Source organism: Lemur catta, chromosome 9 (genome assembly GCF_020740605.2).
Source record: "Lemur catta isolate mLemCat1 chromosome 9, mLemCat1.pri, whole genome shotgun sequence".
Lineage (NCBI taxonomy): Eukaryota > Metazoa > Chordata > Mammalia > Primates > Lemuridae > Lemur > Lemur catta.
In genome coordinates, this window is record NC_059136.1 from 55,941,263 (window position 1) to 55,968,806 (window position 27,544).

Here is a 27,544-nt window from a genome sequence, read left to right on the forward strand (position 1 = left end):
TTCTCCCTCCTGGAATCCCCTTCTTCCTCTATGAAATCTCATCTGTGTTTCCAGCCTTCATACATAAATGCATAATATGACCTGCACTTGTGTCTAAGTATTTACCTGTGTACTCATGTACTCACTTATGGGGACAAATATAAATATGGGCTAAGTATACTCACACCGTATTCTACTCATGTTTGTAACTGGTGTCTCCTTGCTTTATTTTGAGCTCTGGGAGGGCAAGAACTGTGCATTAGATAGGACCCTAAATTTAGACAACTGCAATTCAAACTCATTTAGGGACCTACTAGGGAAGGGTTTTGCATGAAGAGCTGAGTACCACAGTTGGCCCAGGCTGGGTCCAGTGCCACCCTGGACTGATCCTCTAGGACAGGATGTCACAGCAGCTTCCAAGGTGATCTTAGAGATACAGGTTGGAGTGGGGAAGGAGAGAGGAAAATTTCCCAGAAGAAGGAAGGGGTGGAGGGTGTGACTTCCAGGCAGATGAATCAATGCAGTAGGAGTCCACTATTCCAACACCTGCCCTGGGCTCTGGCCAGGCCCATTTCCTCCCTGCCAGAGTCTCAACCATGACTCAGCTCTGTCCTTAATCAGTCACCTAATTTCAAGCCCTCACCCTCCTCTCCTCTCCTGCGCAGGACGTCTGTTGTTTTGCCTGCCCAGAATCCCCTGCTGCTGCACCCTGTTCTAGGGAATGACCACTATCCTTTGGGGAACTAGTCTTATTCCACCAGAATTGCCAATCAAAGAACCCCTGTCCCCGGGGCTGGACCCCTGGCCCCAGATAAGCCAATCAGTTCTCTGCCTGAGAATTCCACTCCTGGGGGAAGATCCTCCAAGGGCCCTAGGGCCACCACATTGCTGGTTACCTTCTAGAGACCTCCTGAGCTCCTGAGTCATTCTTTCCATTGCGTGAGTTTCCATTGGGAGATGGTTCTCCATCTCCAACTAGATATGACCACTTTCTGCTCAGTAGCACTTTGTTCTGACCTTTAATATTTGTCCCTTTCTGATTTGTGTATAGCTATTTGTCAACTTATATCTCTATTCATTCAACCTTTATTCACCATTATTCACACACTGATTATATGTGCCCAGTAAATTCCTCTTTTGCTCTAGTTAGAATTGCATTTTGGTCTACAGCCATACCACCCTGAACACGCTTGATCTCTGCTGATCTCAGAAGCTAAGCAGGGTTGGGCCTGGTTAGTACTTGGATCAGAGAATTGTATTTTGTATATTGTGGCTTAGATCCAAACCCCCTCCCCATCTGATAAGCCTACGCCCCAACAGAGCTTGCAGGACCGCCCTCACACTCCAGCTGTGCGTGCCCACTCCTGGCAGTGCTGGGTTGCCCAGAGGCCGTGACTGGGCCGTGCACCGCTCACTGCTGTCCCTGAGTTTGTCTTGCCTCCCAGCTCCACTGTGAGCAGCATCAAGGACCAACTGTGCCACGGCACCCTCTTCCAGAGTTCAGATGCCAGCTCCAGCTAGGTTAGCTGAGGATGGAGACCTGAGGGCTGCAGTGTCCCCCTGCACTTTCCCGGGGTGTTGGGGCCTCAGGAACTGCTTCTAATAGCCTGGGAATCTGCCTCCTGGTTTTCCAACTCTGTTCTCTTTCTCGGGCCTCTTAACAACCTCATTTGGCCAAGACAGGTGAGTCAAAAGTCCCCGAGGACCTGTGGCAAGCAGCAATTATCCTCTGAGTCATGTGCTCAACCCCCCTCTCACCGAGGTCTTACCCTGCAGAGCCGAAGCTGGTTCCCAGCCACACCCCTTCCAACAGGACAGGACTCGCCTACCAAGGTCACAGGACGAGCTGGAGGTCAGAGAGCACTTCACCAGTCGGAAGGCCTTGAGATCACACTGCTCGGGCCCTGGCCCGGATGGCCCACTGACATTTGCTTGGGAGGGTTACTTCAAAACTGAGATAAATCCAGACGGGTCTCCAATTTAATCCTGATTTTAAAAAAAAATTGTTCCCACTAAAATCTGAACTTGCCAGATAGTGTTTCCTGATTTTTGACTCACAGGGCGCACAACACTTTTGCACAACAGTAATAATGATAATAACTAACACTTACATCAACAATTGCATTTCAGCACTTTCCTAAGTGCCTTGTGCTATGGAAGGGTGGCTCCTCCCCAGCTGTGCTACGCTGCCTGCTGCCTGCGCTGTCACTAGTTGTGGCTGCCTCCAGCAATGCCAGATCATCCAAACCCTAATTCAGGAATGAGTTAGGAAAAAGTGCTGGTCTTAAAGACAGAAGAGCTGGATTCTAGTTTTCCCTGGGCCAGTTCATTAGCTCTGTGACCCTGGGCAAATCGCTTAGCTTCTCAGAGCTTCGGTTCCTTCCACTGTAAAGTGGACTTAATGATCATCCTGCCGCACTCACCGGGGGGTGCAGGAGTGAGGATCGAATGAGATGATGTGTGAGTAAGCTGTGGCAATGCTAAGGGTTGTATCGAGGAAGCTTTGTAAGGATCAGCTCAAACTTTCTCTCGCGGGCCTCCCTGGCTAAGGGGGGGAGGAGACTGTCACACCGGAGTGGGGACAGCAGACTAAGGACGCCAGAGCAAGCCCAGTTAGGGTCCATTCCAAATGGTGGGCCTTTGTGTGTTGGCTGGAGGAAGCTGGAGTTTTGAAGTCATATCTGAATTCCCCTCATGGCTCTGTACCTTAGTAGTGACAACTCTTGCAGACAATTTGTCACTTGCAGAATGGGCATGAGCAGAAGTCCCCAACTTTTTTGCCACCAGGGACCGGTTTCATGGAAGACAATTTTTCCACAGACCAAGGTGGGGAGGGTGGGGGGATGGTTTCAGGATGATTCAAGTGCATTATATTTATTGTGCACTTTATTTCTATTATTATTACATTGTAATATATAATGAAATAATTACAGAACTCGCGGTAATGGCAGAATCAGTGTGAGCCCTGAGCTTGTTTCCTGCAACTAGACGGTCCCATCTGGGGGTGTTGGGAGACAGTGATTTATCATGGTCTCTGTGCAGTCAAACCTCTCTGCTAATGATAATCTGTATTTGCAGCCGCTCCCCAGCACTAGCATCACAGCCTCAGCTCCACCTCAGAGCATCAGGCATTAGATTCTCATAAGGAACGTGCAACCTAGACCCCTCGCATGCGCAGTTTACAGTGGGGTTTGTGCTATGAGAACCTAACGTTACTGCTAATCTGACAGGAGGTGGAACTCAGGTGGTGATGCGAGCGATGGGGAGTGGCTATAAATACCGGTGAAGCTTCACTGCCTCCCTTGCCACTCATCTCTGGCTGTGTGGCCTGATTCCTAACAGGCCATGGAGTGGTACCAGTCTGTGGCCTGGGGGACTGCAGGGCATGAGGATATCTACCTTGTGGGGCAGTGGGCAGCACACAGTAAGGGCCTGATGAATGTTTTCTCCTCTTTCCCCCTTAAGTGGGAGGTTGGGCCTGCAGTGGTCTTCAACTCGAGCAGCACATTAGAGTTTCCTGGGGGACTTAATAAATTCTGCTGCCTCGGCCCCTTCCCAGACCAATTAATGCAGAAGTTCTGAGGGTGGAGCTGGAGCTGCAGTTGTTTTCAAAGCTCCCTGGGTGATCCCTGAGAGCAGCCAGCGGGAGAACAGTGGCTGGAGCATAGAATGCACCAGCTGCCACAGCCACGGCGGGTCTGGCACGGCCTGGCTGGCCCCTACCTTGACTGTGCCTCTTCCACTCCCGCTTTCCTCACCGGGCTTCACTGTAAGGCAGCCTGCAGGAGAGCCGGCAGTGCAAGCGCAGACCCACATCGGATGGCACGAGCCCAGCTTTGCCTGCCCAGTGGGTGCTGCAGAAGCACAGCTCCCTCAGGACCAGGTGCCTGGCTTGGCATCCTCAGCTTTTCTTTCCTTTCCTTCTGTCTCACTAGCAGTGCAGTAGCTCTCCCCAGCGCCCGTCCCAAATCTTCTCTCTCATTCGTTGCACATTTATTGAGGAAGGGCCTACTGTGTGCCAGGCATCACGGTAGGCATTAGGAATTTGGGACGCAGATAAGACACCAGGATCCCCTCCGTTCAGGCACTCACGGGCACACCAGCAAGGGACACGAGTGGAGGCTGGGGGAGGGTGGGGCTCAACCGTGGGATTTAGACTCTCAGCCTCAGGTATATCCTCTGCAAAGTGGGGCTAATTGTACTCCTCTTCCAAGTTTGTTGTGAAAGTCAAAATAAATGATGGAAGTAAAGAGCCTGCACATAGTAGGTGCTCAGTTATCATAGGAAGGGACAGTGCTTGTGGTGGTCAGTGCCCGTGGTGACTGAGGCTCAAGCAACACTGAGGGGCTTCCCCCCTTCAACTCATCTCATGTCACTGCCACCCCATCTCCCTCTGTCTGGCCTCTTTCCCCTCCTCTTTCCCTTCTCCCCTCTTGGATTCTCCCCTCCCTTTCCTTTAACTGGATGGGAAAGGCCCACTGCCTAAATTCTGCTAACATTTGTATCAAGCAACTGACAAACATTTACTGAACAGCTGTTATGTCACTGCTCTCAATTTTAAAATCATGTGACCAGAATTTATTACCCTTAACTTAAGTTGCATGTGCACATGCATGTATGTGTGTCCCATTTATGCGTCCACAGATCAGCGACCGAGGATCCAGACTGAGTTCTTATTTTGCAGCATGCGGAGTGATGTGTGCTGGGGCTTCCCCTCTCTCAGTGCTGCTGCCCGGTGGGACATCAGTGGTTTTCTTTCCTGGGGGCTGGGCAGCTCCTGGGCTGGCTGAGTTGAAGACTCTCTGAACCTCTTGACTGCTGGGCCCCAGGGGTGGTGTTGGCCTGGGAGGGAAGGAGGGAGGGCTGGTCAGCGAGAAAGCAGAGGCGTGGGGGTCTGGAGCACTGACTCAGCTCACCGCCTCCCCTCCAGGCCTCTCCCTCTCTGATCCTGGAGTGAGGGGTTCGGACAGGCCTGGGGCTGGCTCCCATCTGAGGACCCACCAGAACATCTCTGACCACAAGGGAGCCCATCCTTGGGCTCAAGGCTGGGGCACGCCTCCCAGGGGCTCTGCTGGAGTAGAGACTGTTACTTGGGGTGTTCCCAACGTGGGCCTCACTCCACGTCCCTCCCACAGCCACTGTCCCTCCCCAGCCACCTGCCTTCGCTCCCTCCTGGGCTCCCTGACACCACCTGCACCTGAAAGGAAGGCCTCAGTGCTGCTGCATCCTCCCCGGGCCCAGGCCAGGCCCAGAGTCCCGCAGAAGAGGAAACGGGCAGCACCTGCACACCGGGAAACTGGGTTCCAGTACTGTCCAGACCAGACAGAGCTGGTGCCTGTTCAGAGACTCAAACCCAAGGGCTGGGCTGACAATTGCTCCGCATCAGATGCCCCCAAAGCTGGCCACTCACTCCTGAACTGCTGGCAGGACAGATAGAACTTTGCTCGGTTAACATGTAAACTGCTAACCCTTCCATAAAATACTTCCCTGCCTTACTTACTCCCTAAGTTAAATTGGAGGGCCACAAAAGCAAATACAGGAACCCTGGGAAAGGAAGACATGCCAGGCCTTGGGAGTTAGATTATCAGTGGGAGACTCCCAGACAAATTCGTCCCTAAATGGTAAAGCAGACCCGTTTCCAGAAACTTCTCAGCCCCCTTGTGCTGGCTGCATGGACAAGCACAAATAGGAAGCAGCCCAGCCCATAGTTCAGGCTCTTTTAACCTTTCGGCAAGGGGACTCTGAGTTCTTCAATTACAAAAAGTTACCTTTTCGATAAGAACATATGGAGTTTTATTTTGTTAATAGCTGAAGCCACAGCTCCTTTTTAAAAAAATACATTTTGAAAATAATCATCTTCAGGTAAAACCATAGAAGTGTGAGGGAATCTATAGGTCTGATTTTTAGGACACAGGACACAGATTTTTAGGACAACTCTGGGCAAAGCTGCCATACTCGTAGGGTGTCATAAAAAACATGCAAGGCTGAGCGTGGTGGCTCATGCCTGTAATCCCAGCACTTTGGGAGGCCGAGGCAGGAGGATTCCTTGAGGCCAAGAGTTTGAGACCATCTTGGGCAACAAAGCGAGACCCCATCTCTACAAAAAATAGCTGGACGTGGTGATGCACACCTATAGTCCTAGCTTCTCAGGAGGCTGAGGCAGGAGGATCACTTGAGCCCAGGAGTTTGAGGTTGCAGTGAGCTATGATGACACCACTGCACTCTAGCCCAGGCAACAGAGTGAAATTCTGTCTCCAAAGAAAGAAAGAAACAAAAAACATGCATATGGCTTCCTTGTGTTGGCAAGATTCCTAAGCTACCATATTGGGGGAACCAACACCCTCTTGATTGTTCCAGACTCCCAGAAGTCCAGCCCCCATCCCAGTTACTGTGTCTTCCATACCTGACTCCATATCTACCCCCTACCTGAAACTTCTCAGTGACTTTGGTCCAATCCTCTTTTCCTTCCTAACTTTCTTCCCAACTTTAATTATCACTTGCATACTTTTCTGTTTAGCCTAGATTCCTCCCACCTAGGCGGCAAGCTTTAGGAGGGCAGGCACTAGTTAGCTTGCTTACCATCAAACATCCAGTGCTTAGCTCAGAGCCTGGCAAACAGTGGGTGCTCAATGTATTTAGCTGCTGAAGGAGTGAACTGAATGGCTTCAGCTCTGCGTCCCGACTCTAGTTTTCTGTGGCTGTTCTGCTTCCCCGGGCACCCTGATTTCAGTTCCTCCTGACTTTGTTCCCCATCAGAGACAGGGTAAACGTCGGGAGAAGCCCAGAGAATGGGTAGGCAACTCTCCTACCTATGTCCTGCTATACTGATACCTCCCTGTGTCAAGGGGCTATTGTGCAGATTAAAAGGGATCACATCTGGTATATTAGTACTCGAAAGACATTAGGCCGGGCGCAGTGGCTCACGCCTGTAATCCTAGCACTCTGGGAGGCCGAGGCGGGTGGATCGCTCGAGGTCAGGGGTTCGAGACCAGCCTGAGCAAGAGCGAGACCCCGTCTCTACTAAAAATAGAAATAAATTATCTGGACAACTAAAAGTATATATAGAAAAAACTAGCCGGGCATGGTGGCGCATGCCTGTAGTCCCAGCTGCTCGGGAGGCTGAGGCAGGAGGATCGCTTAAGCCCAGGAGTTTGAGGTTGCTGTGAGCTAGGCTGACGCCACGGCACTCACTCTAGCCAGGGCAACAAAGCGAGACTTTGTCTCAAAAAAAAAAAAAAAAAAAGAAAGACATTAGAGCAATGTGTTTGTTTATTATTTCTGCACATCTCTCAGACCTTAGATCTCAGCCGCAGACTTGCTCACTGAGAGTACAGGATCCTCCAGGCCTTCCTCAGATACTAAGGAAGGGTGCAGAATCCAGGTGAAATCACAGACCCACTGGTGTCTGTCACATCTGCTCATTTCAGTATTAGGATCCAGGCGAGGCTACTGTGGCAGAACAACCTCCGTGTAGAGTGGCTTGGACAAAGTAGGAGTTTATTTGCCTGTAGGTCAGTGATCCAAAGCTTTTAGGGTGACTCTACCATTCTCCTTACACAAATCCCATCTCTAGGTCTTTAGTTCTTGTGATCTCCCAGCTGATAGGAAGTGGGGAAAGGGAAACAGGGCAGCAGTCACCCAGCCAAGAGAATAGAAATCACATCCTCTGGCCGGGCGCGGTGGCTCACGCCTGTAATCCTAGCTCTGGGAGGCCGAGGCGGGTGGATTGCTCGAGGTCAGGAGTTTGAGACCAGCCTGAGCAAGAGTGAGACCCCGTCTCTACTAAAAACAGAAAGAAATTATCTGGCCAACTAAAAAAATATATACAAAAAATTAGCCGGGCATGGTGGCTCATGCCAGTAGTCCCAGCTACTCGGGAGGCTGAGGCAGTAGGATCGCTTAAGCCCAGGAGTCTGAGGTTGCTGTGAGCCAGGCTGATGCCACGGCACTCACTCTAGCCCGGGCAACAGAGCGAGACTCTGTCTCAAAAAAAAAAAAAAAGAAAAAAGAAATCACATCCTCTTACATCTCACTGGCCATTGAGTCACATGACTATCTAGCTGCAAGGGAGGCTGGGAAACGTAGTATTTAGCTGGGAAACCATGTTCCTACCTAAAACTCTTATTATGAAAGAAGGAAGGGTGGATATTGAGGAATGATCAGTAGGTTCTGCCACCGCGAGTTTATACAACCTGGTGAGATCAGAGTCTGTGCTGCTGCAGCTGCTCACGATATCCTGGGTGGGGGACGGTGCTGAAGCCCCCCTGGCCTCTCGCACCCTGTTTATGCCACCAGCCTCTCAACAGGCCTAGTCCACGCTCCAGTGAAACCTGGAATTGCAACAGGGGAAAGAGAAAAAGCCAGTTTTCAAGTAGTAATCACACAGGCAGAGTGGATTATGGAAAATCTGCAGCCATTTGTGAGGAGCTGGTCCTTGGGTCCGTGCTGGTCTAGGAAGTAACTGTTACCAGTTTGCCCATGAGAAAAGCACAGAGATTAAGAGTGAGCATTTAGACACTGCTATAGCTATTTGATGGAATAATTTTCTATTAGTTGAATATAATAGTAAAAAAATGGAGCTTGTATTTTACATATCTTTTAAAATTTAATTTTTCTAGTAATTTATTTGTATTGTATTTTACACAAGTGCTGGTCCATGACAGATTAAAAAAAGCAACCAAAACTGTTTCTTCATCATGGATAGTTTGAGAAGTGCTGTCTAAGCCCCAGGAATTCTGTTAACTTTCACATCATTTCATTTGGCCCTGAGAGAGGTATTACTAATCCCATTTTGTGGAAGAGAAAATGGAGGCTCAGAGAGCTTCAGGGATGAGTCCCACAGCTAGAGATGGCACAGCTGGTCTGTGCAGTCCTTCCAGCTCAAGGCCAGAGCCCTCACAGAGCTCACGATGGGCCCAAGGGACTGGGTTTTGGGCTCTTTGGGACCCAGGCCGCCCGTGCAGTTGCAGCCAGACCCAGTGCTTTCTGGAACACACCCTGAGGGCAGGGAGGCAGTGCCAGCACAGAAATAGGTGCACGTGTGATGGTTCCCATAAAAGGCTGCCCGTCATGCACAAGTATAGCCCCTTAGAGAACAGGAGCTGCAGCTGAAGACAGTGAGCAGGCGCGCGTGGCTCTGGGAAGGGGACACAGAACGCCGCTTGGCCTCTGGTCTTGGCTTCTCCAGCAGAGCAGAGGGAAGCATAGCTCGAGACCACCAGGGGAGTAATGAGAAGTAGGCCGCAGTGCACACCTGCAGGCGGCCACAGCCCTTCTGCCATCCCTACGATTTTGCTCTGGCGATCTTACCCCAGCCTGGGAGGGTGTGAGGCTGGTGCGGCCCCCTTGCCCCCCTCCCCCAACGGAGGAGCTGTCTGAGACTGGCATGAAGCCAGAGGAAGTGGAGCTAAGAGCTGGAAAAAGGGATACTGGGCCCTGACGCTGTCATTTCAGATCCTAGATCCAGGGTGAGGTGAAGCAAGTAAATGAGTGATGTGAGATGTGGCCAGCGAAGTCTTTTTGTACTTAACCCAGTGGAGCTGGGCTTTTTGTCATTTACAACCAGAGTGTTCAGACTGATACCCAATTCCCCTCATGTCCCTAGTCCCTTTCCTAGTCTGGCAGTCTGTCCAGCCTTGACAAGTAAAGGGACGTGTGGCCAGTCTGATAGCCTGCTGGGATTTGGGATTCCAAATCCTCTTCAGGCCTCACTTCCAAGATCCCCCCAAGCACTTCCCAGGGGCTCTGGCGCTGGAGGTGCTGTGGGCTCCGTTCATCACAGGACACCCCTTATACCAACACGGAGCCCCTTACGGAGCAGTTTTGACCCGCCCACCTTATCCTCCTCACGCCCCCAAGAAGGCAAGTGTTGAAACTCCTGTACCACAGATGGGGAAACTGAGGCTGAGGGAATCCAAGGTCCTGGCCCAGCTCACAAGGCAGGACAGTGCTCCTCTGACCATGGCCCTGCAGTCTCTGTGATGTTCCAGCAGCTCCTGCTACGAGCAGCCCCCCCTTCCCCACCAGTTCACACCCCACACAAGCCAATCTCACCAAGGAACCGCCCTGCTGACAGTCTTTCAGTGGCTTGCTGTTGCCCTTAAGGTGTAGCCCAGATTCTTTAACATGGCTTATAATCCCCCTGCTTAGGACTTTTCAGCTTTTCATCATTCTGGAAGCTTCTTATTTACCCCAGGCTCTGTGTCCCGGGTGCATGGAACCACTTTTAGTTTCCCAGGTGTGTCTGGCTTTATCCAGCCTGCAGCTGGACATGAACATGTTCCTTCCACCTGGGCCCCCAGCACCTCCCCTTTCTCTCGAGCCTCCCAGACTGGATCCACTGCCCCTCGCCTGTGCTCCCTTAAGCCCCTTCCCCAGAGGGTCTCCTGAGCTCCAGACTCTCGTTTATACCTGCCCCCATGGACTGTCTCCACCTCCACCTGGAGGCCCCACAGGCACCTTAAACCCAAGTCCACATGGGATCATCACTCCCCTCCTGCCTGAGTCTGCTGTCTCCTGGGATCCCCATGAGGGACCCCACCATTGTCCAGCCAGCAGCCCGAGCCCAAAATCCAGGAGTGGTTCCTCTCTTCCTGCTCCCCTGGCCCCCTACCCGCTCAACCACCCAGTCTCCTACAATCCCTGTCGCCATCACCTCAGTTCCCTCCACCACTACCTGGCCCCAGAATTAGCAGCCTCCTGAGCCACCCTCCTGCTGGTGCAGTCTCGTCCTCCCACCCAGTCTTCACAATGCAGCTAGGTCTTGGCTCTACAGTATCAATCCAATCAGGTTTCTTCCTCTGTAAAACCCTTCAGCGGCTCCCCACTGACCTGCTCCTGCCTGCTCCGCCCGCTTGCTCTCTTACTGGCTTGTGCACTGAATTCCTTGTGGGTCTTTAAGGCCATGCCAAGCTCCCTCTAGCACCTTCCTCGTTCATTCTGTGTTTTCCCCCTAAGCACTTCCCGCGCGAGCCTCAGAAGCTCTGGGATTTAGCTCTCCACGCTGTCTCCTTCAGGAAGCCTCGTCTGGACACCCAGGGGTGGGCAGATGCCCCTGCACTCTCCACTCGCCGCGACTGTGGGGTCACGTGAATTGCGTGTTTCCTTGTCTGTCTCTTACTTTCAACAGGGAGCTCCTTAAGGTCTGGGGCTGGATCTTACTGGTGTGTTTCCAGCTTCTGGCTCAGGGTCTCATTCATAGAAGTGCCCCACAAATGCCTTGTCGAATGAATGAATGGGTGGATGGATGACTCGCCCTAACACCTGGGTTCCCAAACTGTGCGGCCACCTGAGAGTGCTGTGGAAAGAGGTTGGGGACCTCCACCCTAGCCCTTCACTGCTCCTCTTCGCAGTCCTGGGCTGGCCTCACCTGAGCACTGGGCTTTGCCTCAGAGGCAGCGGGACCCTGAGCAGGCAGAGCGCTTGGTCAGAGGGTGAGGGGCAGGCCCAGGCGGCGGGAAGGTGAGCACTTGGCAGCACGAAGCCGTGGCTGCAGGAGGGGCCCACAGGTAAAGAGCAGCCTGGGAGCGCTGGGTACAGGGAAACTGAGGTACTGGGGGGCCCAGCCAGACACCCTCAGGGACCACAAAGCAGGGGCTTCCTCTCTCCAACATGAGCACAAGGCAGAGCTTTGGCAGCAAGGAAGAAAGTGGGCGCAAGTCCAGCACAGGCTCCTCTGTGAAGCTGATGTGGTCCTTGTAGTTCTCTGTCCAGGAGCCAGATGGGTCCCCACGCCCCTGCCCTGGAGGTGAGAGCCTCTGTCACCGGCACTGCAGGCCAGCGCGTCAGGGAGCTGGGCAGCCCATTCCGGGCGCATCGGCATCTGCTCCTCCACCTTCCCCTGAGCCCATTTCTCAGGACTTGCTCTGTCACAGCACGTCCCCAACTCCTTCACTCAGGGCTCTGGGACAGCGATTATGGAGGCCATGAAGCACACACATTGGCGTCCCTCTATAATGTCGAGTCTATATAATCTCATTTCTTTAAGCCGGCAGCCAATGCTGCAGGAACAACGACCCTTCTTTACAGGTGAGGAAACGTGCTTGTCTGTACCACACGTCTGGGGGCTGACCTACCGTGTGTGCTCATTCCACTGCCCATTGCTGCCTTCTCCCGCTCCAGCCTTCCCAGAAATTAGGGACTCGACAAAATCTGGGGCTGTCCCTTTCCCTTCACTGGGCTCTTAGAACTCCACAACCCACCGTCTGTGGCTTTTGCCAGAACAGAGGTCCTGTCCAGCCTGTCCCGTGTCTGTCTAGCATTTGGGACCTCAACCTGCTTTCCTCTTCTTGTAGCCCCAGAGAGAAGGATGAGGAAGGACAGCCAGCCAGGCCTGGTCGAAGCCGGGGCTGAGGCCACTGGCTCTGGCTCTATCATCATCCTACGGCTCATCATAGCTGTGGTCCCTCCCCTACTACCGCAGAAGAGAGAATAGTTTCCCTGGAGATTCCAGGCTGTCCTTTTCTTCAAAGGCCACACGTTTACTCAGAGCAGCAGGACCTGTGCTGTCAGGACTTCCTAAGTGAGAGCCGGACCTCCTCTTTCCCAGGAAGGAAGGACGCACCTCATGCTTAGCTCCAGACCTTGTTTTCAAGAGGAGGTTTCAACTCTTATTAGCTTACTGGCTGTGTGACCTTGGGCAGGTGACTCAACCTCTCTGAGCCTTGGTTTGCATAGTCGTAAAGTAAATATGGTAGAACTTAATTTATGAGGCCATGTGAGGTTCAAAGAAGTCATGTATGGAAAACTGCTACATCCTGGCACTTAGTAGGTGCTCACTTAATGTCAGTTCTCATCGTTGTAATTGTTTCTGGCTTTGTTCCCCCTGCCCACCTCTGGATGTTTCCATGCTCCTGGCACAGGCCGAGTTGGCTCTCCCCTTGGCATCTCTCTCCTTTCCCTTTTTAAGGGCATATTTCTGCCGCTCCTGGCTGCACATTCAACTCCAGTTCAGACCCTCTTGGAGTCCTGAGAGGCTGCCAGCAATCACAGCCCCAACCAACCCGAGTCCTCCAGTAACATTCCTGTTAACTATAGTCAGGGATCTGCCCAGTCCGGGTGTGTCTAGTCCTGGGCCAGGGAGGGAGGGGTAGAGGGAGGGGAGCTGCAGCTGCTCCTTTGTCAGCCAGTCACAGCAAGGGTGAGGCCAGGGCACAGGCCTGTCCAGACCAAGAACAGGAACCAGGTGGATTTTGCCAGGCCCAGACGGGGTGGGGCGTGGGGGAGGCCCATGTCTGGGCATTAGGAGGAACATGGTGGAATGAAAAGGGGGGCGGGGGAACCTACTTCTGATTTCCCAGGCTGCTGAGTCTGGAGGCCTTCAGCTGGGTTTTGGATTGCTTTGGGGCAAGGCAGTCAGCTAACTCAGTAATGATCTATTAACAATTGCTTAGTCACCACCTGTCTCTCTATTTGGGTACCAGATAAGCTGCTATAACAAAAAGACCCCACAGACAATAGTGTAAAAAAAGGCAGGACTTTGATTCTCTCCTACATAACAGTCTGGCTGCTCCAGATTGAATGGCTTTGCCTCGTGCTGTCATTCAATAGTGCAGTTTTCATCCATCCTGTGGTTCTGCCATCCCCAAAGACGGATGATCTAAACAGGGCTGGCCACAATTCAGGGGCTCTCAGAGCCGGCATGGGGAAAAATTACATCCTGATTTCCACCAATGCCTACCTGAAAATCAGCATTTTCTTTCATGATGCCAGCAGGCCACAGACACAGGAGTCTTGGTAGTACCTGCTATCTCGTCTCGGAGAGAAATCACTGATATTTTCTTATCATATTTATTGTTGCACATATTGTGAAATATCATTTGTGCTCACCATTATCTTGAAAGCAGGGTGGTTATTAGATCCTTTGCTAGATTGTTCTTTAATGTATTAGTGAGGCAGCATATATTTTTATTATTAGATCATAATTCTTCAATATTTTGATATATCAAGATAGTTGTTTTCCTTTGTAATCTTATTATTTCATTTAATGAATTTAAGAACAGTATTCTGAGAGGGGTCCGCAGGCTTCACCAGGCAGCCAAGGGGCACCAGGCACAAAAAAGCCCAGAAGCCCCGCCCCTGTGTGGCTCCTTGGTTGAAGCAGGGCCGCTGCATGCCAACGTTCTAGAAAAGGAGAAGGTAATTGGCTGGCCGCAGTGGCTCACGCCTGTAATCCTAGCACTCTGGGAGGCCGAGGAGGGTGGATTGTTTGAGCTCAGGAGTTTGAGACCAGCCTGAGCAAGAGCGAGACCCCGTCTCTACTAAAAATAGAAATAAATTATCTGGCCAACTAAAATATATATATATAGAAAAAAATTAGCCGGGCATGGTGGCGCATGCCTGTAGTCCCAACTACTCGGGAGGCTGAGGCAGGAGGATTGCTTGAGCCCAGGAGTTTGAGGTTGCTGTGAGCTAGGCTGACGCCACGGCACTCACTCTAGCCTGGGCAACAAAGCGAGACTCTTGTCTCAAAAAAAAAAAAAAAGAAAGAAAAGGAGAAGGTAACGGTGCAGGGCAAAAAAATTCCTTTCGTGCAAGGGATGTGGAACTTGCGTACTTCACTTTTGTCACCTTCCACCGCCAGAATGTAGTCACATGGCTACACCCAGTTGCAAGGGAGGCTGGGAAATACAGTCTTTGCCTGGTCAAGAATGTGCTCAGCAAGACTCTATTGTTAGGGAAGAAAGGGGAGAGGGTTTGGGGGCCCAACGCAGTGTGCCACAATCTCTAACAATCTCACCTGCCCACCAGGACCGGGAGCCTGTGAGCCCACCCTCTTTTTACTGTCCCTCCTCCACCTTAGGGCTTCGCTTCTCACCCAGCTCTGGTTCTCCGACCCAGCCCTTGGCAGTCTTCTTGCACCCTTAGCTCCCTGTCCTCTCTCACTTTGTGTGAGGGCCCAGGCCTCGTCCCCTTTCCTGCTGCTACTCCAGGACGCTCCGTCTCAGGCCGCGCCTCCACTGGGCCCGGGCTCCAGCCGTCTCAGCTGCTCAGCCCGCTGCCCCAGTGAGGCTCTTGTTTCTCTCCTGCGTCATCGATGCCCCGTCTGTTCAATCACTCCCATCAATGCGCCCACATGCTGCCACTTCCTCGCTGTCAGGAACCTTCTCCTGCCCTCATTTCCCCAGGCAGCTCTTGTCCCTTTTCTTTGTGCCCTTTGGCAGCAAGACTCCAGCACAGCATTGTCCCCCCTCGCTGTCTCAAGTGCCTCTCCTGTCCTCTCCCAGGCCCACACCGGTCAGCTTCTACCCACACGGCTCCACGGAAACGTCCACCGACAAGCTCAGCAAAGCTCTTCTTGTTGTCCATCCAAGGGTCACTTGTCCCTTCTCACCTGACCCACCAGGAACAGTGGACCCAGGGGAGCACTGCCACTTCCTTGAGAAGCGGGCGTTCCCTGGCTGCCAGCACAGCACGCTCCCCTGGCTTCCCTCTCACCATGACAGTTGCTCCTTCTCAGTGTCATCTCCCTGACCGCTCAACACAGGCAAGCCCCAGACCTTGGGCCTCAAGCTTAGCACGTCCAAACTCACAATCCCGATCATGCTGGTCTCATCCTCTCCCCGCACTCCCATCGTTCTAGCACTCGGGCCAGGAGCCTCCAAGCTGTCACTACTCCATTCTTTCCCTCACGTCCCACGTCCCGCCATCTTTGTCTTCAAGGTCACCCAGGAATGGACCACTTCTCCCCCTCCACAGCCACCAGCCTTGTCTACACTGCACTCATCTTGCATCTGGATTCTTGAAATGGTCTCTAACAGGTCTCCCCGGGCCCACTCTGGCCTTCTGCAGCTTATTCCCAACTTGGCAGCTGGAGGGATCCTTTCACAGTGGAGGTCTGTCGGGCTACTGTGCGCACCAGCCTCCCGTGGCTCGGTCCCCACCATCTCTGAGTCAAGTCCAGTCCTCCCCAGTGGCCTGCAAAGCCTACATCGTCTGGCACCCGTCACTTGGCTGACCTCCCTCATCCCTCACAGCGTTCCTTCTTGCGGCTCCTCCTGCTCACCAGGCGGCCCTGTCCTGGCACTTGCAGTTCCTGCCGCCTTCTCTTCTGCAGATGGCCACGGGGCTCCTCCCTCACCTCGTTCAGAGCATTGCTCAAATTGCCACTCTGCGTGTGGCTCCCACACACCCCACTCCACCCAGAAGACCCGAGCCTCCTTTCCTGCTTCGTTTTTCTCCTTAGCACTTACCACCATCTGTCAGGCTACTACTATCTTATTTATTTTGTTATGGTTTATTTCTCCTCAGTAGTGTCCAGGCTCCTTAGGAGCAGGGGTATTTGCTGTTCTGTTCGCCTCTGGCTCCTGGTACTTGGAATGGTACTCAGCAAACATTTGTTCAGTGTATGAATTGACCATTCTCTTCTGCAGCCCCATTTAGGTCCTAGGGGAAGGTTTCCTTGTTCTTTTTTTTCTTTCCCCTCTGCACCCTGGAAACTTTCCCCCAAAACATCAGGCTGAGGCTGGGAACCCATGAGCAGGGGCTGGTGGAGACCAAGGGCACAGAATGGGGAAGGTGCAGTGTGCACATTCACCGCGTGCATCTGTCCAGTGCCTTCTATGGGCCACCCAGACACAAAGCTGAATCTCAGAGCCTCAGAGAAGCTGACACTATGGTAGGGACACATAGGCACACCAGCGGTTATGCTGTCATGCTTTCACAGTCCTGAATGGAGGCAGGAGCCTGGTGGTGACAGTCTCCACCCATCAGAGTCAGCAGGGAACACCCAAGTAGAGCAGAGGTCAAGAGCATGATGTGGGGCAAGCTACTTCTTGTCTCCGAGTCCCACGCTCTACATCTGTAAAGTGGGACAACACTAACCAGCTTCACTGGGCTGCGGTGGGGACAGCTTGAGACCAGGGATGGATTCACCGTGAAGACGACCAAGCATCGAGGCCCCTCGCTTGCTCAGGCTCCTTCTTAGCTATGCACTCACAAGGTCATTTTTGTTTTAAAACTATAGAAATAAAATCAGACAGGCTTGTATTCTTCTTTAAAAAGAAGGCCTCCTAAACTGTATACGTTTCAGGCCCCACAAGACCTGAATGTGCCCTGCACGGACATGTGTCAAGTGCTCGGTACAGATCCCGGCATGCAGCAATTACTTGAGAATGAGTGGCCTGCAAAACAGGCTTCACAGAGAAGGTGCCATCGCAGCTGGGTCTCTTTGGACAAGTAAGGTTTTCCAGGTTCCAGATAGGGCACCAGGAACACAAGCACCCCCCAGATTTTGCAGGGTGTCTCCATGCTTTACTCGAGGCTGAAGAGGATGTTTCTGGTAGTATAAGACCTACCATTTGTTGAGCATTTGTGATGACATGCTGCTCTAAATGCTTTCCCTGCACTGATGAACCAGACCTAAGTGTGTGCTCAGGGTCTCAGCTACACAGGGCATAGCTGGGATCTGCCTCCTGTGTGTGACTCTTGGCAGTCCCTTTTGGGGACAATGTCTCCCGCTTTCCCTCAGTGCCTGCTGGATGGATCATTCCCCTGTGGTCCCACATCCCCAGGGCCCTAATTCATTCTCATGCTCCAGCCCAGGGGGCTGGGGCTCCACAGCGGCCCATGTCCCTGGCACCCGCCCCACGGATTGCACGCAAGGAGGGAGCAGGCTCCGCCTGCACTGCCACCCCCGCTGGCAGCGCCTGCCACAGCCGGCTCGTGGAAGGCGGGCGAGGCAATTACCCGGAAAACGCAGGCGAAACACCCACAGAGCCACAGGGCGTTCTTTTTTAAAATAAAGGCTCGGATGTGACAGCGTGGTGGCAGGATTTTTCTCCAGTCTCATTTCCCAGCTCCCATAACAACCCAGCCCCAGAGAACCTGTCCCTGGGCAGCTCAGAGCATCAGTTTGCACCATCTGAAAAGGAGAGAGCTGCCCAGGAGCTGGGGTGAGCACTGTGTGCAAAGTGAAAGCAGCTGGCATCCCCCAGGCCTGTGGCTTCTCCCTCTTAAATCTGCACAACACTCAGATCTCTCTCTGCTCCTGGAAAAACTGGAGGTAACCGCCCAATCCCTGGGCACTTCCAAAGTCATAATTGTTCGAATAACTCAGACAATTGCCTTACACGCTTGCTTTGGGCATTTTCAGATGTTATGCACCTGGCTATATTTTGGGAAAAACATGTTTTCCCTCATTTCCTGCACCCTAACCCCACAGGGACACAGCTGAGTGGAGCCGAGAACAAAAAGAAATGGGAAATAGCCAGAAGTCCTTGCATTTGGACAGCATCCTGCAACCTAGAATGTGCTATTGACCCATAAAACCTATTTTGTAGGTGAGACCTTGGAGGGGTTGAAAGAGATTCATGACTTCTCAAGCCCACTGGACCGATGAGTGAGTGGCAGAGCTAAGACTGAAACTCAGGGATCCTGGCCCGGATCCAGCCCCCTCCTACAGAGCAGTGTGCATGGAGACAGTCCCGGAGGGAAAGCAGAGCCCGTGAGGTGGCACAGCCAGACAATTGCTAGGTTTAATGTGGGGATTTGCTGTGGATTGGGGTTATTGCATAGTCCATTTTTAGAATGGAGCCATAGGTTCTGTATGATCCAATCGACGACTGTAGGCCTGGCAGGGGGCAGGGTGTCCAGACCCCAGAAAGGGTCCCATCCAGAGGGATCCAGACCTGATGTCTCACGGCTGCAGCTGTGTTATGTTTGGCCCCCAAAGTACCCTTTAGAAAATGAATATTTTTGCTAACATTTAAAAATTAGGAGAATTTACGTAAGAATTGGTATTTCTGGCATTTCTTAAAAATGTGAAGATTGGGTAGTTCCAGGCTTGCTGTCCCTGGTGCTGCTGCCCCTAGAATGAGCATTTGCTCTGCAGGGCACTAGCCTGTGGCCATTCCCCATTGTCTGGCCTCTGTGATGTCACCTGTCTGGCGCCTGTAGGCATTGAGGCTCTCGCCTGTTGCCAAAGAATAGGAGTTCTTAACATTTTGAAGGTCTTGGATAAAATTCAGGGGGGTCCAAGAACTTGGATGGGTAAAAAAATGACATCTTTATTTTCACTGACCTCTACCTAAAACTGAGCATTTCTTCCATTATGAGTGTAGGCAGCAACCACGGTAGTAATACGATCTGTCACTGTCACCAGAAGAAATCCCAGACATTTTCATATCACATTCGAGGTTTGCAGACACGTCCACATGTTGTCTATGCTCATCACCATTCTGCGATCATGGCCCACTGCTGGAGCTTGTTCTTTATGCATTTGATAAGAAGCACGTGTATTAGAAATCTGGGTTTTAAAATATTTCTTGAGAACTGTTTTTCAGTATATTAATAATTGTTTCCTTTGGTAATCCTAGGTATTTTATTTTATGCCTTTATTCTGATGAATGGTTCATAGGCTTCAAGAGCCTGCCAAAGAGGTCCAAAAATTGGACTCATATCTTCAAAATATAGTTGTCAGAGCCCTTGGGAAGGGGAGGCAGTTCTAGAACCTTTTGGAGAAGGGAGGCAGGAGAGGAGCTGCACTCCCCCACCCAGCCCTCCCCATGGCGTGAGGCTGGGCGCCAGGCCCAGGGCATGGGGCCCTCTGAGGTCTCCTAGAGCCCAGAGAGCACTCAGCCCTTTGAAAAGGCGCCTCTGGCAGAGGCTGTGCTGTACTTCTGCCTTCAGTGGTCTGAGCTCCCAGCCTCCCTGGCCTGTCCCTCCTCTCCAAAGCAACCGGAGTGTGACCGTGGAGGGAGAAATCTTGGCTCCCAGGCCCTAGCCACGGTGCTGGTGGTGCTGGCGCAGTCCCCATCGCTCACTGACGGAGGCCCACGGAGCGCTGACTCATCACCGGACTCTCCTGCCCAGCCTGGTGCACGCCCACGGCATGCCCTCCTTCTTGCTTCTCCACTGCTTCCTTCCAGGCAGTTCCCAGGCGCCTGCAAACCCACGCGCGTCTCCCCATGTCCTCGCTGCCCCCCTCCCAGCAACCATCCTCTTCTTTCCCTGCCAAATCCGGAAATGTGTGGTCTCTTTGCGTTTCCTCCTGAATCCTTGAAGCACCCACTCAGCCTCTACCTCATCCTCTGCCTCCCTTGCAGTTTGCTGAAATCGCCCTGCTGAGGGTCACCAGAGCTGGCCTGCCCAGCAGGACAAGCGGCCCTGGGCCTCCTACCTCCTGCAGCCCCGAGGTGGCCGGAGGCCAGGAGGCCATCCTGGGCCGCCTCCCCCTGTAGATGCATGGACGGCCCCTCCCCTGGTTTCCATGACACTGCACTTTCCCAGGTTTCTGACAGCTCATTTCCTCCTTGCCAGCATGCCTTCTCCCAGCTTCTCACCGTGGGTGTGCCCAAGGCACTGCCCTTGGCTTTCCCTCCACTCCGTGTGTGCCCACCAGCTTCCCTGGGGGGCTCAGCCCCTGGTGGCCTCCTACCACCTCCCACCGCCCCTCTGTCTCTCTAGCCTGGGCCACCCACTGTCCCAGGCCCACATTGCCACGGTTTCCAGAGCCCCGCCCCGCCCCCAGCCTGAGCTCCTCCAGGTCTGTGAGGCAATCTAGAGTACGGCTGAGAGGAAAGGAATCTGCAAACTCACTGGCCCTGCTGCTGCGACCTGGGCAAGTTCATTGATTTGTTCATCCATTTATTTAGCAAATGTTAACTGAGCCCAGACTCTGTGCCAGACTCTGCCCTGCACTGAAAATACAAATGGAAATACAAAGTGGCTGCCCACACGTGGGAAGTTTAGTTAGAGGCATCCATCAACTAGCTATCCAAACAAATGTTAAATTGTGACTGTGAAAGCCAGGCGAGGGACAGGGACAAGATGCCCTGAGAACCCATCCCCAGACGGTCTTATCAGGGCGGTCAGGGACAGCTTCCTGGAGGACATGAACTTTGAGCTCAGATCCAAAGAATGAGCAGAGTCACAAGATGTGACTCGCTGAATCAGATCCCCGAAATGTGTCTGCACCCTGATCCCCAGAATCTGTGACTGTGCTACTGGGGTGACAAGAAGACGTGATTAAGTTGAGGATCTGGAGATGGGAGATTGTCCTGGGTTGTCTGGGGGAGCCCAGTGGAGTCACAGGGCCCTCACGAGGAGGAGGCGGGAGGTCGGAGTCAGAGGAGGAGGTGTGGAGAGGGCAGCTGAGGGCAGATGGTGTCATTGCTGGGAGGGGCCACAAACCAAGGACGCCTCTAGACTGGAACAGGCAAGGAAATGGATTCTGCCCTAGAGCCTCCCGAAGCAACGCCGCCATGCCAACCCATTTTGGACTTCTGACATGTTAGATAATAAATCTGTGTTGCTTTAAGCCACTAAGTTTATGGTCACTTGTTACAACAGCTATAGGGAACTAATGCACTAGGAGAAGAATGGAAAAGCATGTGCCAAGCCGGACTGAGAGATGTGTACCTGTGATCTAAAGGAAGATGGTACAGCTGGAGTGCAGGCACTCGAGTGTGTGAGTGAGTGTGTGTGAGTGTGTGTGTGTGTGTGTGTGTGTGTGTGTGTGTGTGTCGGGGCAGGAGTGATGAGGCTGGACAGATGGGGGGCAGGGCCCAGACCATGGGAATAACTTTATTTTTATGCCATGACCAATGGGAAACCATCAGCCAGTTTCAAGCAGCTATTCATTTATTTACACTATTAATCCCTCTAAGCTTCAGATGCCTCACTGGTAAAATGATGACTTCACAGGGTTATTGAGAAAATTGAATGAGATAACATAACGAGCATAGATTTTTTAATAGGTGCTCATTTAATGGTAAGTCCTATCATGATCCTGTGGTTTTCCAACTGGGCTCTACCGAATGCTGGGGGTTCTGTGAGGCTCCTCTGCAGCTGCGGAGGAGGGGAGGGAAGGGAGAGCAAGGGGTGCAGCTCTGCCCTAAGTCAGAGCAGCTGCACATGGATTTGTTAGCACATTGGACTTGGCATTTGCTTAAGATTGTGTTTGCATAAAAGGTTCCTCAACTATGATGGAGTTTGAAAACCACTTCTCTTGCCTGCCTCTGCTTCTTCCAGTAAAGAATCCCTGGCCTGGAGGCGCCACCATGACGCTGGAATGGGCTGGGGAGCCACCTGCACCTCCCTCCTTTGTGGCCCGGTGGCCTGGGTCTGGGGTCATGGGGGGGTTTCTTAGCATGGAGTCCACCTTCCTTCTTGTCACTCTGTGTGATTGACCTTATATTTTTCCTTGCACTTTCTCTGTTGCGTGTCAGTCTCCCTTACGGGATGCTAAGGTCTGTGGGGGCAGGAGTCGCATATGTTTTGTTATCCACTGTGTCCTCAGGGCTGCCCCTGTGTCTGGTAAACAGCAATAACAGGAAACACTTGGCAAACGCTCGCTCCGTCCCAGGCCCTGTTCCACATTCTTTACACACATTCACATATTTAATACTGAATCCTGACTCACAGCATCGGCTCTCAGGATGTGTTGAATTAAAGGCTTCACGTCACTTGTGCACCTGGGTGAGTTTCTTAACCTCTTTGAACCCCACCCCAGTATCCTCATCTGTGAGATGGGCACTAGCAACACCTCTGACGGTGAAGGTGAGGGTGAAGTGGTGTGGTGACATCCACAGTGTCCCCGTCCCAGGGCTGGCTGTAGCAGGCGTTCAGGAAGGGAGAGCCACCATTATTGCCTCATTGTGCTGGCGTCACTCCGGTTCCAGCGCCCTGTCTTGACAGGGTCACTGCAGACCCCTGGGGGCTGTGATGGATTCCTTCCCTCATCAGCCAAGTTGCTTCCTGCATAGTCTCTTTCTCCCACTCTCTCCTCCTCCCCTTTGCCCCTTGGGCCCAGACCAGCACATCTGCCCTTCAGCACTCTGGCTCCCTCCGTCCCGGTCAGCCCTGCAGGCTGCTGCCTGTGCTCCCGCCTGCAGCCCTCTCAGGGCCAGGAAGGCTCCTGCAGCCTATGGCATCGGTGCTCCTTGGGATCAGACTGCGGGATCTCAAGGACCGGTGTAAACCTGCACCTGCCCAACCACTCCCACGCTGCCACTGACACCCCCAGCAGGCCTCCCCGCCTCCTGCTCACAGCCGATCTCGGCTGAGATGCAGTTGCCTGCGTGGGCTTCTCTGACTACCAGTAGCCTGGTGACCTCTGTGAGCCTACAGTCCCCCCATATGCCTGCTTTGTTGTAATCACCTATTTACTTGTTATGTTGCCTGTTGGCTCCTTGGGGGCGTGGCCTGTGTCTCCACCACCAGGGGACCAAGCACCATGCCTGGCACACGGGAGGCATTTCATGAGCACGTGTTCAGTGGAGCTGAACTACTGCAGAGGCTCAGCTGGTCTTCCCAGCCTCTCCACTCTCCACGCCCCGCCTGCGCTTCCTGATAACAAAGCGGTGGCTGACATTTGTTGCATGCTCATTACGTGCCTGGCACTATGTTGAGTGTGTTACGTGTATTATCTGCGTTCACGCCTCATGATGCACACGCTGTGCCGTGTCAGCTCCTGGCGGGCTGCCTCCCCATGTCCCTGCACCAGCTGGACGTGCCCCAGCTTTGCCACAAACACACTTGCTAGTCCCACCTGCTCCTCTCACACACACACTATTTATGCTCAGATTTAGAAAAAAGACAAGAAGGAAATACTCCAAGAGACATTGATTCTGAGAGGTCTTAATTTTCTTTTTTATGCTCTGCGATCTTTTCCGAAATTTAAAAAATAAGCAATTATCACTTTTTCAGTTTAAAAAAAAGCTGATGATAACAATGTTGTTAAAATGCAAAATTGACAACACAAGCTGTAAAAACTAAGAGGAAGAAAGGATGAACTTGAGGTACCTAGGGCAAAGGAGAAAAGCTTCCAAAAAGAATAACACTATAATTTATGGTTCCTGAACAAATTAATCATAGATATAGCCAAACATATATCCTAGAACCAACACCATAGTAACTGGAAATCACAATTATTCAAAAGAGTAAAATTATTTCTATAAAATATGTCTATCACATTGATTATATAAGGGACTACAATGAACTTTTAAGTATATGTATCACACATTAAAACACACACACAGGCCAGGCGCGGTGGCTCACGCCTGTAATCCTAGCACTCTGGGAGGTTGAGGCAGGTGGATCGTTTGAGCTCAGGAGTTTGAAACCAGCCTGAGCAAGAGTGAGAGCCCGTCTCTACTGAAAAAAATAAAAAATAAATAAATAAATAAAAAATAAATAAATAAATTAGCTAGACAACTAAAAATATATATAAAAAAATTAGCTGGGCATGGTGCCACATGGCCTGTAGTCCCAGCTACTCGGGAGGCTGAGGCAGGAGGATTGCTCGAGCCCAGGAGTTTGAGGTTGCTGTGAGCTAGGCTGATGCCACGGCACTCTAGCCTGGGCAACAGAGTGAGACTCTGTCTCAAAACCCACACACAAACACACATAACTTTTACAACATACCATAGCATAGTTGATTGACTACAATAAACATTTAATTGACAAGTTTCATTCATCTTCCACTTTGGAAGTGGTGTCATGCTTGATCTATCACCTTCCTTTTCTCTGAGCAAGAGGGATGTTCAAAATCACTCACTGGAGCTCAGTGCCGAGCTAATTGAGGATGAAGGGTGCAATTTAGGTGTCTGGTCGTTGATGATAACAATGCTGTTTCTTTGACTGAAATTGTTTTAAATATCCGGAAGGGCTGACCTAGCATTCTTCTCCTTCCTCTGCGTCTGTGCATTGAAAGCTACAAGGCAGGGCTTGGGGTCAGGGTTAACACATGTTCCAGGAAGGCAGCCGCAGGCTGTGAAGACAGCCTTCCCCATCCTTCCCTCCCCGTGGACCACTGGGCCGCCGTAACTGACAGCTGTCAGAGCTCAGAAACACGCCGCGGCCGCAGCTGCTGCTGTTTAGCTCTTTCCATCTGGGCCGTGGCAGGAAAGGAGGGCGATGGCAGCTGAGGCGCAGGAGCCCATCAAGCCCCACCTGTGGAGGCACAGGATTAAAGTATGTCCGGGAAGGCAGGGACCTTTGCCATGCGCTGCTCCAACCTGTAACAGCCACCACCACCGCTGACGAGACAGAGCACGAGCTCTGTGCCTGGAACTATCAGAGATGGTTTATTTCATGTAATTGTCACAACTGTGCGAGGTAAGTAAAGTCACCCCTATGTCACACATGAGAAAGTGGAGGCTCGTGAGCCTAAGAACTCACCAAGTGCATTAGTAGTTTGCTATGCTGCCTTAATGAAGTGCCACAAACTAGGTGGCTTAGAGCATCAGGGATTTATTGTCTCACAGTTCTGGAGGCTGGAAGCCTGAGATCAGAGTGTTAGCAGGGTTGGTTTTGGGGGCCACAAGGGAGAACCTGTCCCACGCCTCTCTCCTGGCTTCCGGCAGCTTGCAGCCACCTGTAGCATTCCTTGGCTTGGAGAGGCATCACCCCATCCTCCCCCATTTCCTATGGCCTTCTCCCGGAATGTGTGTCTCCACGTGTAAATTTCCCCTTTTATAAGGACACTAGTCATATTGGTTTGGGCCCACTCAACCTTATTTTAACTTGGATGCCTCTATGAAGGCCCTATTTCCAAATCAGGTCATATTCACAGGCACTGGAGATTAGGACTTCAACAATTTCTTTTAGGGAGGGACACAATTTAACCCATAACATGAAGATCCTACCTCTGGTAAGTGATGGCACCAACATCCAAAACACAGACATTGTGACACCCAAGCCTAAGCTCTGAACCAAAGCCCTCCTACCTGGCCCTTCCTGGCCACCTGCCTCTCCCCTTCAGGACACATCTGCCATGTGGAGATCGGTGGCAGGGGAGGGTGGAGCCCACCTACCTCTCTGGAGGAGTGCCTATGTATAATCTCTTATTTTCTGTGCCTTCCTCCGGAGGGACATGCTAATAGCACAACTCAGCACAGATGTTGATGGACATTTGCTCTAGCAAAGGAATGTTCCCATGTCTACGGACCACTTTTGCAGGAACTTCACGTTCCCACGCCAGGGCACCACTGACCCAGACAACCGTCCCACCACCAGAGAAGAAAAAGGGTGCCGCTGTTTTTATGCTAATGAGCACGACACACCTAGTTTTCTTGGTTTTCACAGTGACATCCTATACCTGTCACTCTGTGTGTGGAGGGTGGAGACTGCAGATGCCACAGAGACGTGGGGCAGAGGTGCAGGAGGAAGGGGGGCAGGCAAAGTGCTCAGCTCTCACTACAACTCCAGGAGCTGCACCTTTATTCTTTGTTATTATTATTATTATTTTATTTAAAAAGCACTGTGGGTACTTCTCTAAATTAGTCAGACTTTGGTTCTCTACTAGGAGATGGCCAACTCTGATCTTGACTGTGTCTGCCCAGCTTCTGTAGCACTGGGATCCAGTCCATCCTCTCTCGGGGTCTTGACACCACAGCGGGTGAGGACGCCACTGCGTGAGGGTCTTGTGGTAGGTATGGCCGCGTGTGCCCAGTCCCCCCTTCAAGGAAGGATTTGCTGCCCCAGCTACGGGGAGCGCCTCACCTGCAGAGAGCACCTCGCCACACCTGGGGTCAGGCCACCTGCAGTGACTGACTGAGGCTAGCATAGAAAGGCCTGGGATTTCAACCTCTGTGCGACCATTCTGAGGAACCATTTCAGCTGAGGTTGGGGTCAGCTGAGGTTGTCCTTGAGCCTAAATCTTGACTTCTCCATCCACCCCTGCTTCCTTCCATCCCTTCCTCGGGTGTTGCTCCTGAGAGCACTCCCTCAAAAGCCTGCTGCACCCTGAACCCCATCTCACAGTCTGTTCTTGGGAACTCTCCCCGGAACTGGCCTCTCCAGAGACTCAAGTCAGCACTTGGTCCTAGAGCTGCAAAGAGGAGGCACTAAGAGCCCAGAGGCCACTTGTACCTGGAGTGTGGGCCCCAAACGCCGGCTTTCCCACGGCCTGGCTGAGAGGCTGTGCCTCAGAGGCCTGTCCACACTCCCTCTGCGCAGCGCCACCTGCAATCACCTGACCAGCGTCCTTCTCCCTCCTGCCCTGCCACAAATACCTACTGAACATCCTCTATGTGCCAGGTGTTGTTCTATGTGATACAACAGTGAAGTAAAACAGAAAAATCCCTGTCCTCATGCGCTTACATTCTAGCAGGGGAGCAGACAATAACCTAAGAGATAAGCAAAATAACGTCACTTGTTGGTAATAACTGTGGGGAGGAAAAAGCAGGGAGCAGGGAAGGCTTGGGAGCAGGATGGAGGAGAGAAAGTAAACAGGAAGATTTGTTGAAAAGGTGACATAGGAGCCAAACCTAAAGGAGGTTAGGGATCTAGTCATGAAGCTACCTGGGGAAGCACCCTCTAGGCAGCAGGAGCAGCAAGTGCAAAGGCCCTGGGGCACGCGCTTGCTGTGTGTGCTCAAGGAATAGCAAGGAGGTTGGTGCATCTGGAGCAGAGGGAGAGCAGTAAGAAGCCATACCAGGGATTCTGGGAAGGGGGATGATGGGGTTGCAGGTTGTGGAGGGGCTCCTAGGCCACTGCAGGGACTTTGGCTTGGACTGTGCTTGAGACGGGCCGCTGGAGGGCTCTGAGCACAGGAGAGACGAACACTTGAAAGGATTGCTGTGGCTGCCATGGGAGAATGCCCAGGAGGGGAGAGGCAGAGGAG

The 27,544-nt window shown here is 52.2% G+C and overlaps 1 long non-coding RNA gene across 2 annotated transcripts in view; it reads right to left on the reverse strand.

The window, feature by feature from the left end:
• Positions 1-3,095: 3,095 nt before the first annotated feature.
• The window catches only part of LOC123645233, an 80,902-nt gene continuing 56,453 nt past the window's right edge, over positions 3,096-27,544 (reverse strand). For both annotated transcript variants that reach the window (XR_006737454.1, XR_006737455.1), the window contains exons 3-4: positions 8,172-8,309; positions 3,096-4,821 (exon numbers count right to left, since the gene is read on the reverse strand). This is a non-coding gene — a long non-coding RNA (uncharacterized LOC123645233). The remainder of the gene's footprint in view (positions 4,822-8,171; positions 8,310-27,544) is intronic.